The following is a 14,221-nucleotide window of genomic DNA, read 5'->3' on the forward strand; positions in this document are numbered from 1 at the left end:
ATTGTACAGCTATGAAACTCTGGAGTAGCATTATGAACAACTGGGGATATTGCTTAGTGTGACTACTAAATTCAGTAGCACCCACATGATATCAGCTGCTGACAACTCGATATCATTTGGAAAGTTAATTATACATGGTTACATGAAGAGAGCACCTTGTAATTTTGGGGAAAATTCAACAGTACACTCCTCTCAGCTGAAAGCTTTACTGAATATTCTGTGCATTTTCTATTATGTACATGTGCATAACTATTTAGAGTGAATTGTAATTGAATAGAAACACTATGAATAATACTCTCAGCAATGGACTAGATAAACTGATGTTGAATTCAAGAACCAACTGCAGTGCATTGAATTTTAAACAGTCTTTAGCTTTGTATTGCTTTGAAACACTGGAATAACATTATGATCAACGGGTGATACTGCTTAGTGTAACTTTACCAAATTCAGTAGCACACAGATAAAACTTGCTGCAGACTACTCGATATCAAATGGGATGTCTATTATAAATGGTTACATGAAGTGAGCAAATAGTAATTTTGGGGAAAATCCAATAGTACACTCGTTTCAGCTGAATGCATTACTTACTATTCTGTGCATTTTCTGTTATGTAAGTGTGCATAACAATTCATAGTGAATTGTAATTGAATAGAAACAGAATGAATAATAATCAGCGCAAAGGAGTACATAAAATCAAATTGAATTCAAGAACCTTCCACATTGTATTTACTTTTGAACAGCCTTTAGCATTGTATAGCTATGAAACTCTGGAGAAGCATTATGAGCAACTGGGTATATTGCTTAGTGTAACTTTAGCAAATTCAGTAGCACCCACATAATATCTGCTGCTGACAACTCGATATCATTTGGAAAGTAAATTATAAGTGGTTACATGAAGAGAGCACATAGTAATATTGGGGAAAATTCAATAGTCCGCTCCTTTCAGTTGAAAGCATTACTGAGTATTCTGTGCATTTTCTATTATGTACATGTGCATAACTATTTAGAGTGAATTCTAATTGAATAGAAACACAATGAATAATACTCACAGCAATGGACTAGATAAACTGATGTTGAATTCAAGAACCTACCACAGTGCATTTAATTTTAAACAGCCTTTAGCTTTGTATTGCTTTGAAACACTGGAATAACATTATGATCAACGGGTGATACTGCTTAGTGTAACTTTACCAAATTCAGTAGCACACACATAAAACTTGCTGCAGACTGCTCGATATCATATGGAATGTTTATTATAAATGGTTACATGAAGTGAGCAAATAGTAATTTTGGTGAAAATTCAATAGTACACTCGTTTCAGCTGAATGCATTACTTACTATTCTGTGCATTTTCTGTTATGTACGTGTGCATAACTATTCATAGTGAATTGTAATTGCACATGTACATAATAGATAATGCACAGAATACTCAGTAACCATTTATAATAGTAACCATTTATAATTAACTTTCCAAATGATATCGAGTTGTCAGCAGCTGATATTATGTGGGTACTACTGAATTTAGTAGTCACGCTAAGCAATATCCCCAGTTGCTCATAATGCTACTCCAGAGTTTCATAGCTGTACAATGCTAAAGGCTGTTCAAAAGTAAATCCAACGTGGAAGCTTCTTGAATTCAACTTGATTTTATGTACTCCTTTGCGCTGATTATTGTTCATTCTGTTTCTATTCAATTACAATTCACTATGAATAGTTATGCGCACGTACATAACAAAAAATGCACAGAATAGTAAGTAATGCATTCAGCTGAATCGTGTGTACTATTGGATTTTCCCCAAAATTACTATTTGCTCACTTCATGTAACCATTTATAATAGACATTCCATATGATATGGAGTAGTCTGCAGCAAGTTTTATGTGTGTGCTACTGAATTTGGTAAAGTTACACTAAGCAGTATCACCCGTTGATCATAATGTTATTCCAGTGTTTCAAAGCAATACAAAGCTAAAGACAGTTTAAAATTAAATGCACTGCAGTTGGTTCTTGAATTCAACATCAGTCTATCTAGTCCATTGCTGTGAGTATTATTCATTGTGTTTCTATTCAATTACAATTCACTCTAAATAGTTATGCACATGTGCATAATAGAAAATGCACAGAATAGTCAGTAAAGCTTTCAGCTGAAAGGAGTGGACTATTGAATTCTCTCCAAAATTACTATGTGCTCTCTTCATGTAACCACTTATAATTTACTTTCCAAATGATATCGAGTTGTCAGCAGCAGATATTATGTGGGTGCTACTGAATTTGGTGAAGATAAAATGAGCAATATACCCAGTTGCTCATAATGCTTCTCCAGAGTTTCATAGCTATACAATGCTAAAGGCTGTACAAAAGTAAATGCAATGTGGAAGGTTCTTGAATTCAACTTGATTTTATGTACTCCTTTGCGCTGATTATTATTCATTCTGTTTCTATTCAATTACAATTCACTATGAATAGTTATGCGCACGTACATAACAGAAAATGCACAGAATAGTAAGTAATGCATTCAGCTGAAACGAGTGTAATATTAAATTTTCCCCAGAAGTACTATTTGCTCACTTCATGTAACCATTTATAATAAACATTCCATATGATATCGAGTAGTCTGCAGCAAGTTTTATGTGTGTGCTACTGAATTTGGTAAAGTTACACAAAGCAATATCACCAGTGGATCATAATGTTATTCCAGTGTTTCAAAGCAATACAAAGCTAAAGGCTTTTTAAAATTAAATGCACTGTAGTAGGTTCTTGAATTCAACATCAGCCTATCTAGACCATTGCTGTGACTATTATTCATTGTGTTTCTATTCAATTAGAATTCACTCTAAATAGTTCTGCACATGTACATTATAGAAAATGCACAGAATAGTTAGTAAAGCTTTCAGCTGAAAGGAGTGGACTATTTAATTTTCCCCATTATTACTATGTGCTCTCTTCACGTAACCATGTATAATTAACTTTCCAAATGATATCGAGTTGTCAGCAGCAGATATTATGTGGGTGCTACTGAATTTAGTCGTCACACTAAGCAATATCCCCAGTTGCTCATAATGCTTCTCCAGAGTTTCATAGCTATACAATGCTAAAGGCTGTTCAAAAGTAAATCCAACGTGGAAGCTTCTTGAATTCAACTTGATTTTATGTACTCCTTTGCGCTGATTATTATTCATTCTGTTTTTATTCAATTACAATTCACTATTAATAGTTATGCACACGTACATAACAGAAAATGCACAGAATAGTGAGGAATGCATTCAGCTGAAACGAGTGTACTATTGGATTTTCCCCAAAATTACTATTTGCTCACTTCATGTAACCATTTATAATGGACATCCCATATGATATCGAGTAGTCTGCAGCAAATTTTATGTGTGTGCTACTGAATTTGATAAAGTTACACAAAGCAATATCACCCGTAGATCATAATGTTATTCCAGTGTTTCAAAGCAATACAAAGCAAAAGGCTGTTTAACATTGAATGCACTGTAGTAGTTTCTTGAATTCAACATCAGTTTATCTAGTCCATTGCTGTGGGTATTATTCATTGTGTTTCTATTCAATTACAATTCACTCTAAATAGTTATGCACATGTACATAATAGTAAATGCACAGAATAGTAAGTAATGCATTCAGCTGAAACGAGTGTACTATTGGATTTTCCCCAAAATTACTATTTGCTCACTTCATGTAACCATTTATAACAGACATTCCATATGATATCGAGCAGTCTGCAGCAAGTTTTATGTGTGTGCGACTGAATTAGGTAAAGTTACACTAAGCAGTATCACCCGTTGATCATAATATTATTCCAGTGTTTCAAAGCAATACAAAGCTAAAGGATGTTTAAAATTAAATGCACTGTAGTTTGTTCTTGAATTCAACTTCAGTTTATCTCGTCCATTGCTGTGAGTATTGTTCATTGTGTTTCTATTCAATTACAATTCACTCTAAATAGTTATGCACATGGACATAATAGAAAATGCACAGATTAGTCAGTAAAGCTTTCAGCTGAAAGGAATGCACTATTGAAATTTCCCCACAATTGCTATGTGCTCTCTTCATGTAATCACTTTTAATTTACTTTCCAAATGATATCGAGTGGTCAGCAGCAGATATTATGTGGGTGCTACTGAATTTGGTGAAGTTACACTAAGCAATATACCCAGTTGCTCATAATGCTTCTCCAGAGTTTCATAGCTATACAATGCTAAAGGCTGTTCAAAAGTAAATGCAATGTGGAAGGTTCTTGAATTCAACTTGATTTTATGTACTCCTTTGCGCTGATTATGTTTCATTCTGTTTCTATTCAATTACAATTCACTATGAATAGTTATGCACACGTACATAACAGAAAATGCACAGAAAAGTAAGTAATGGATTCAGCTGAAACGAGTGTACTATTGGATTTTCCCCAAAATTACTATTTGCTCACTTCATGTAATCATTTATAATAGACATCCCATATGATATCGAGTAGTCTGCAGCAAGTTTTATGTGTGTGCTACTGAAATTGATAAAGTTACACAAAGCAGTATCACCCGTTGATCATAATGTTATTCCAGGGTTTCAAAGCAATACAAAGCTAAAGGCTGTTTAAAATTAAATGCACTGTAGTAGGCTCTTGAATTCAACATCAGTTTAACTAGTCCATTGCTGTGAGTATTATTCATTGTGTTTCTATTCAATTACAATTCACTCTAAATAGTTATGCACATGTACATAATAGAAAATGCACAGATTAGTCAGTAAAGCTTTCAGCTGAAAGGAGTGCACTATTGAAATTTCCCCACAATTGCTATGTGCTCTCTTCATGTAACCATGTATAATAAACTTTCCAAATGATATCGAGTTGTCGGCAGCTGATATTATGTGGGTGCTACTGAATTTAGTAGTCACACTAAGCAATATCCCCAGTTGCTCATAATGCTACTCCAGAGTTTCATAGCTGTAGAATGCTAAAGGCTGTTCAAAAGTAAATGCAATGTGGAAGGTTCTTGAATTCAACTTGATTTTATGTACTCCTTTGCGCTGATTATTATTCCTTCTGTTTCTGTTCAATTACAATTCACTATGAATAGTTATGCACACGTACATAACAGAAAATGCACAGAATAGTAACTAATGCATTCAGCTGAAACGAGTGTACTACTGGATTTTCCCAAAAATTACTATTTGCTCACTTCATGTAACCATTTATAATAGACATCCCATATGATATCGAGTAGTCTTCAGAAAGTTTTATGTGTGTGCTACTGAATTTGATAAAGTTACACAAAGCAATATCACCAGAGGATCATAATGTTATCCCAGTGTTTCAAAGCAATACAAAGCTAAAGGCTGTTTAACATTGAATGCACTGTAGTAGGTTCTTGAAATCAACATCAGTTTATCTAGTCCATTGCTGTGAGTATTATTCATTGTGTTTCTATTCAATTACAATTCACTCTAAATAGTTATGCACATGTACATAATAGAAAATGCACAGAATAGTCAGAAAAGCTTTCAGCTGAAAGGAGTGGACTATTGAATTTTCTCCAAAATTACTATGTGCTCTCTTCATGTAACCATTTATAACAGACATTCCATATGATATCGAGCAGTCTGCAGCAAGTTTTATGTGTGTGCGACTGAATTAGGTAAAGTTACACTAAGCAGTATCACCCGTTGATCATAATATTATTCCAGTGTTTCAAAGCAATACAAAGCTAAAGGCTGTTTAAAATTAAATGCACTGTAGTTTGTTCTTGAATTCAACTTCAGTTTATCTCGTCCATTGCTGTGAGTATTGTTCATTGTGTTTCTATTCAATTACAATTCACTCCAAATAGTTATGCACATGGACATAATAGAAAATGCACAGAATAGTCAGTAAAGCTTTCAGCTGAAAGGAGTGCACTATTGAAATTTCCCCACAATTGCTATGTGCTCTCTTCATGTAATCACTTTTAATTTACTTTCCAAATGATATCGAGTGGTCAGCAGCAGATATTATGTGGGTGCTACTGAATTTGGTGAAGTTACACTAAGCAATATACCCAGTTGCTCATAATGCTTCTCCAGAGTTTCATAGCTGTAGAATGCTAAAGGCTGTTCAAAAGTAAATGCAATGTGGAAGGTTCTTGAATTCAACTTGATTTTATGTACTCCTTTGCGCTGATTATGTTTCATTCTGTTTCTATTCAATTACAATTCACTATGAATAGTTATGCACACGTACATAACAGAAAATGCACAGAAAAGTAAGTAATGGATTCAGCTGAAACGAGTGTACTATTGGATTTTCCCCAAAATTACTATTTGCTCACTTCATGTAACCATTTATAATAGACATTCCATATAATATGGAGTAGTCTGCAGCAAGTTTTATGTGTGTGCTACTGAATTTGGTAAAGTTACACTAAGCAGTATCACCCGTTGATCATAATGTTATTCCAGTGTTTCAAAGCAATACAAAGCTAAAGACTGTTTACAATTCAATGCACTGCAGTTGGTTCTTGAATTCAACATCAGTTTATCTAGTCCATTGCTGTGAGTATTATTCATTGTGTTTCTATTCAATTACAATTCACTCTAAATAGTTATGCACATGTACATAATAAAAAATGCACAGAATAGTCAGTAAAGCTTTCAGCTGAAAGGAGTGGACTATTGAATTTTCCCCACAATTACTTTGTGCTCTCTTCATGTAACCACTTTTAATTTACTTTCCAAATGATATCGAGTTGTCAGCAGCAGATATTATGTGGGTGCTACTGAACTTACTAGTTACACTAAGCAATATCCCCAGTTGCTCATAATGCTACTCCAGAGTTATATAGATGTACAATGCTGAAAGCCGCTCAAAAGTAAATGCGATGTGGAAGGTGCTTGAATTCAACTTGATTTTATGTACTCCTTTGCGCTGATTATTTTTCATTCTGTTTCTATTCAATTACAATTCACTATGAATAGTTATGCACATGTACATAACAGAAAATGCACAGAATAGTAAGTATTGCATTCAGCTGAAACGAGTGTGCTATTGAATTTTCCACAAAATTACTATTTGCTCACTTCATGTAACCATTTATAATAGACATCCCATATGATATCGAGTAGTCTGCAGCAAGTTTTATGTGTGTGCTACTGAATTTGATAAAGTTACACAAAGCAATATCACCAGTGGATCATTATGTTATTCCAGTGTTTCAAAGCAATACAATGCTAAAGGCTGTTTAACATTGAATGCACTGTAGTAGGTTCTTGAATTCAACATCAGTTTATCTAGTCCATTGCGCTGATTATTATTCCTTCTGTTTCTATTCAATTACAATTCACTATGAACAGTTATGCACACGTAAATAACAGAAAATGCACAGAATAGTAATGCATTCAGCTGAAACGGGTGTACTATTGAATTTTCCCCAAAATTACTATTTGCTCACTTCATGTAACCATTTATAATAGACATTCCATATGATATTGAGTAGTCTGCAGCAGATATCATGTGTGTGCTACTGAATTTGCTAGTTACACTAAGCAATATCCCCAGTTGCTCATAATGCTACTCCAGAGTTTTATAGATGTACAATGCTGAAGGCCGCTCAAAAGTAAATGCAATGTGAAATGTTCTTGAATTCAGCTTGATTTTATGTACTCCTTTGCGCTGACTATTTTTCATTCTGTTTCTATTCAATTACAATTCACTATGAATAGTTATGCGCACGTACATAACAAAAAATGCACAGAATAGTAAGTAATGCATTCAGCTGAATCGAGTGTACTATTGGATTTTCCCCAAAATTACTATTTGCTCACTTCATGTAACCATTTATAATAGACATTCCATATAATATGGAGTAGTCTGCAGCAAGTTTTATGTGTGTGCTACTGAATTTGGTAAAGTTACACTAAGCAGTATCACCCGTTGATCATAATGTTATTCCAGTGTTTCAAAGCAATACAAAGCTAAAGACTGTTTAAAATTAAATGCACTGCAGTTGGTTCTTGAATTCAACATCAGTCTATCTAGTCCATTGCTGTGAGTATTATTCATTGTGTTTCTATTCAATTACAATTCACTCTAAATAGTTATGCACATGTGCATAATAGAAAATGCACAGAATAGTCAGTAAAGCTTTCAGCTGAAAGGAGTGGACTATTGAATTCTCTCCAAAATTACTATGTGCTCTCTTCATGTAACCACTTTTAATTTACTTTCCAAATGATATCGAGTTGTCAGCAGCAGATATTACGTGGGTGCTACTGAATTTGGTGAAGTTACACTAAGCAATATACCCAGTTGCTCATAATGCTTCTCCAGAGTTATATAGATGTACAATGCTGAAGGCCGCTCAAAAGTAAATGCGATGTGGAAGGTGCTTGAATTCAACTTGATTTTATGTACTCCTTTGCGCTGATTATTTTTCGTTCTGTTTCTATTCAATTACAATTCACTATGAATATTAATGCACATGTACATAACAGAAAATGCACAGAATAGTAAGTATTGCATTCAGCTGAAACGAGTGTGCTATTGGATTTTCCCCAAAAGTACTGTGTGCTCTCTTCATGTGACCATGTATAATAAACTTTCCAAATGATATCGAGTTGTCAGCAGCAGATATTATGTGGGTGCTGCTTAATTTGGTGAAGTTACAGTAAGCAATATACCCAGTTGCTCCTAATGCTTCTCCAGAGTTTCATAGCTATACAATGCTAAAGGCTGTACAAAAGTAAATGCAATGTGGAAGGTTCTTGAATTCAACTTGATTTTATGTACTCCTTTGCGCTGATTATTATTCATTCTGTTTCTATTCAATTACAATTCACTATGAATAGTTATGCGCACGTACATAACAGAAAATGCACAGAATAGTAAGTAATGCATTCAGCTGAAACGAGTGTAATATTAAATTTTCCCCAGAAGTACTATTTGCTCACTTCATGTAACCATTTATAATAAACATTCCATATGATATCGAGTAGTCTGCAGCAAGTTTTATGTGTGTGCTACTGAATTTGGTAAAGTTACACAAAGCAATATCACCAGTGGATCATAATGTTATTCCAGTGTTTCAAAGCAATACAAAGCTAAAGGCTTTTTAAAATTAAATGCTCTGTAGTAGGTTCTTGAATTCAACATCAGCCTATCTAGACCATTGCTGTGACTATTATTCATTGTGTTTCTATTCAATTAGAATTCACTCTAAATAGTTCTGCACATGTACATTATAGAAAATGCGCAGAATAGTTAGTAAAGCTTTCAGCTGAAAGGAGTGGACTATTTAATTTTCCCCAAAATTACTATGTGCTCTCTTCACGTAACCATGTATAATTAACTTTCCAAATGATATCGAGTTGTCAGCAGCAGATATTATGTGGGTGCTACTGAATTTAGTCGTCACACTAAGCAATATCACCAGTTGCTCATAATGCTTCTCCGGAGTTTCATAGCTATACAATGCTAAAGGCTGTTCAAAAGTAAATACAATGTGGAAGGTTCTTGCATTCAACTTGATTTTAGGTACTCCTTTGCGCTGATTATTATTCATTCTGTTTCTATTCAATTGCAATTCACTATGAACAGTTATGCACACGGACATAACAGAAAATGCACAGAATAGTAAGTAATGCATTCAGCTGAAACGAGTGTAACACTGTGGTAGGTTCTTGAATTCAACATCAGTTTATCTAGTCCATTGCTGTGGGTATTATTCATTGTGTTTCTATTCAATTACAATTCACTCTAAATTGTTATGCACATGTACATAACAGAAAATGCACAGAATAGTAAGTAATGCATTCAGCTGAAACGAGTGTACTATTGGATTTTCCCCAAAATTACTATTTGCTCACTTCATGTAACCATTTATAATAGACATTCCATATGATATCGAGTAGTCTGCAGCAAGTTTTATGTGTGTGCTACTGAATTTGGTAAAGTTACACTCAGTAACACCCGTTGATCATAATGTTATTCCAGTGTTTCAAAGCAATACAAAGCTAAAGGCTGTTTAAAATTAAATGCACTGTCGTTTGTTCTTGAATTCAACTTCAGTTTATCTAGTCCATTGTTGTGTGTATTATTCATTGTGTTTCTATTCAATTACAATTCACTCTAAATAGTTATGCATATGTCCATAATAGAAAATGCACAGAATAGTCAGTAAAGCTTTCAGCTGAAAGGAGTGGACTATTGAATTTTCCCCAAAATTAATATGTGCTCACTGCATGTACCCATGTATAATTAACTTTCCAAATGATATCGAGTTGTCAGCAGCTGATATTATGTGGGTGCTACTGAATTTAGTAGTCACGCTAAGCAATATCCCCAGTTGCTCATAATGCTACTCCAGAGTTTCATAGCTGTACAATGCTAAAGGCTGTTCAAAAGTAAATCCAACGTGGAAGCTTCTTGAATTCAACTTGATTTTATGTACTCCTTTGCGCTGATTATTAATCATTCTGTTTTTATTCAATTACAATTCCCTATTAATAGTTATGCACACGTACATAACAGAAAATGCACAGTATAGTGAGGAATGCATTCAGCTGAAACGAGTGTACTATTGGATTTTCCCCAAAATTACTATTTGCTCACTTCATGTAACCATTTATAATGGACATCCCATATGATATCGAGTAGTCTGCAGCAAGTTTTATGTGTGTGCTACTGAATTTGATAAAGTTACACGAAGCAATATCACCCGTAGATCATAATGTTATTCCAGTGTTTCAAAGCAATACAAAGCAAAAGGCTGTTTAACATTGAATGCACTGTAGTAGTTTCTTGAATTCAACATCCGTTTATCTAGTCCATTGCTGTGGGTATTATTCATTGTGTTTCTATTCAATTACAATTCACTCTAAATAGTTATGCACATGTACATAATAGTAAATGCACAGAATAGTAAGTAATGCATTCAGCTGAAACGAGTGTACTATTGGATTTTCCCCAAAATTACTATTTGCTCACTTCATGTAACCATTTATAACAGACATTCCATATGATATCGAGCAGTCTGCAGCAAGTTTTATGTGTGTGCTACTGAATTAGGTAAAGTTACACTAAGCAGTATCACCCGTTGATCATAATATTATTCCAGTGTTTCAAAGCAATACAAAGCTAAAGGCTGTTTAAAATTAAATGCACTGTAGTTTGTTCTTGAATTCAACTTCAGTTTATCTCGTCCATTGCTGTGAGTATTGTTCATTGTGTTTCTATTCAATTACAATTCACTCCAAATAGTTATGCACATGGACATAATAGAAAATGCACAGAATAGTCAGTAAAGCTTTCAGCTGAAAGCAGTGCACTATTGAAATTTCCCCACAATTGCTATGTGCTCTCTTCATGTAATCACTTTTAATTTACTTTCCAAATGATATCGAGTGGTCAGCAGCAGATATTATGTGGGTGCTACTGAATTTGGTGAAGTTACACTAAGCAATATACCCAGTTGCTCATAATGCTTCTCCAGAGTTTCATAGCTGTAGAATGCTAAAGGCTGTTCAAAAGTAAATGCAATGTGGAAGGTTCTTGAATTCAACTTGATTTTATGTACTCCTTTGCGCTGATTATGTTTCATTCTGTTTCTATTCAATTACAATTCACTATGAATAGTTATGCACACGTACATAAGAGAAAATGCACAGAAAAGTAAGTAATGGATTCAGCTGAAACGAGTGTACTATTGGATTTTCCCCAAAATTACTATTTGCTCACTTCATGTAACCATTTATAATAGACATTCCATATAATATGGAGTAGTCTGCAGCAAGTTTTATGTGTGTGCTACTGAATTTGGTAAAGTTACACTAAGCAGTATCACCCGTTGATCATAATGTTATTCCAGTGTTTCAAAGCAATACAAAGCTAAAGACTGTTTAAAATTAAATGCACTGCAGTTGGTTCTTGAATTCAACATCAGTCTATCTAGTCCATTGCTGTGAGTATTATTCATTGTGTTTCTATTCAATTACAATTCACTCTAAATAGTTATGCACATGTGCATAATAGAAAATGCACAGAATAGTCAGTAAAGCTTTCAGCTGAAAGGAGTGGACTATTGAATTCTCTCCAAAATTACTATGTGCTCTCTTCATGTAACCACTTATAATTTACTTTCCAAATGATATCGAGTTGTCAGCAGCAGATATTATGTGGGTGCTACTGAATTTGGTGAAGATAAAATGAGCAATATACCCAGTTGCTCATAATGCTTCTCCAGAGTTTCATAGCTATACAATGCTAAAGGCTGTACAATAGTAAATGCAATGTGGAAGGTTCTTGAATTCAACTTGATTTTATGTACTCCTTTGCGCTGATTATTATTCATTCTGTTTCTATTCAATTACAATTCACTATGAATAGTTATGCGCACGTACATAACAGAAAATGCACAGAATAGTAAGTAATGCATTCAGCTGAAACGAGTGTAATATTAAATTTTCCCCAGAAGTACTATTTGCTCACTTCATGTAACCATTTATAATAAACATTCCATATGATATCGAGTAGTCTGCAGCAAGTTTTATGTGTGTGCTACTGAATTTGGTAAAGTTACACAAAGCAATATCACCAGTGGATCATAATGTTATTCCAGTGTTTCAAAGCAATACAAAGCTAAAGGCTTTTTAAAATTAAATGCACTGTAGTAGGCTCTTGAATTCAACATCAGTTTATCTAGTCCATTGCTGTGAGTATTATTCATTGTGTTTCTATTCAATTACAATTCACTCTAAATAGTTATGCACATGTACATAATAGAAAATGCACAGATTAGTCAGTAAAGCTTTCAGCTGAAAGGAGTGCACTATTGAAATTTCCCCACAATTGCTATGGGCTCTCTTCATGTAACCATGTATAATAAACTTTCCAAATGATATCGAGTTGTCGGCAGCTGATATTATGTGGGTGCTACTGAATTTAGTAGTCACACTAAGCAATATCCCCAGTTGCTCATAATGCTACTCCAGAGTTTCATAGCTGTAGAATGCTAAAGGCTGTTCAAAAGTAAATGCAATGTGGAAGGTTCTTGAATTCAACTTGATTTTATGTACTCCTTTGCGCTGATTATTATTCCTTCTGTTTCTGTTCAATTACAATTCACTATGAATAGTTATGCACACGTACATAACAGAAAATGCACAGAATAGTAACTAATGCATTCAGCTGAAACGAGTGTACTACTGGATTTTCCCAAAAATTACTATTTGCTCACTTCATGTAACCATTTATAATAGACATCCCATATGATATCGAGTAGTCTTCAGAAAGTTTTATGTGTGTGCTACTGAATTTGATAAAGTTACACAAAGCAATATCACCAGAGGATCATAATGTTATCCCAGTGTTTCAAAGCAATACAAAGCTAAAGGCTGTTTAACATTGAATGCACTGTAGTAGGTTCTTGAATTCAACATCAGTTTATCTAGTCCATTGCTGTGAGTATTATTCATTGTGTTTCTATTCAATTACAATTCACTCTAAATAGTTATGCACATGTACATAATAGAAAATGCACAGAATAGTCAGAAAAGCTTTCAGCTGAAAGGAGTGGACTATTGAATTTTCTCCAAAATTACTATGTGCTCTCTTCATGTAACCACTTTTAATTTACTTTCCAAATGATATCGAGTTGTCAGCAGCAGATATTACGTGGGTGCTACTGAATTTGGTGAAGTTACACTAAGCAATATACCCAGTTGCTCATAATGCTTCTCCAGAGTTATATAGATGTACAATGCTGAAGGCCGCTCAAAAGTAAATGCGATGTGGAAGGTGCTTGAATTCAACTTGATTTTATGTACTCCTTTGCGCTGATTATTTTTCGTTATGTTTCTATTCAATTACAATTCACTATGAATATTAATGCACATGTACATAACAGAAAATGCACAGAATAGTAAGTATTGCATTCAGCTGAAACGAGTGTGCTATTGAATTTTCCACAAAATTACTATTTGCTCACTTCATGTAACCATTTATAATAAACATTCCATATGATATCGAGTAGTCTGCAGCAAGTTTTATGTGTGTGCTACTGAATTTGGTAAAGTTACACTAAGCAGTATCACCCGTTGATTATAATGTTATTCCAGTGTTTCAAAGCAATACAACGCCAAAGGCTGTTTAAAATTAAATGCACTGCAGTTGGTTCTTGAATTCAACATCAGTTTATCTAGTCCATTGCTGAGAGTATTATTCATTGTGTTTCAATTCAATTACAA

The sequence above is a fragment of the Hypanus sabinus genome, chromosome 6, assembly GCF_030144855.1.
Source record: "Hypanus sabinus isolate sHypSab1 chromosome 6, sHypSab1.hap1, whole genome shotgun sequence".
In the NCBI taxonomy this organism is placed as follows: domain Eukaryota; kingdom Metazoa; phylum Chordata; class Chondrichthyes; order Myliobatiformes; family Dasyatidae; genus Hypanus; species Hypanus sabinus.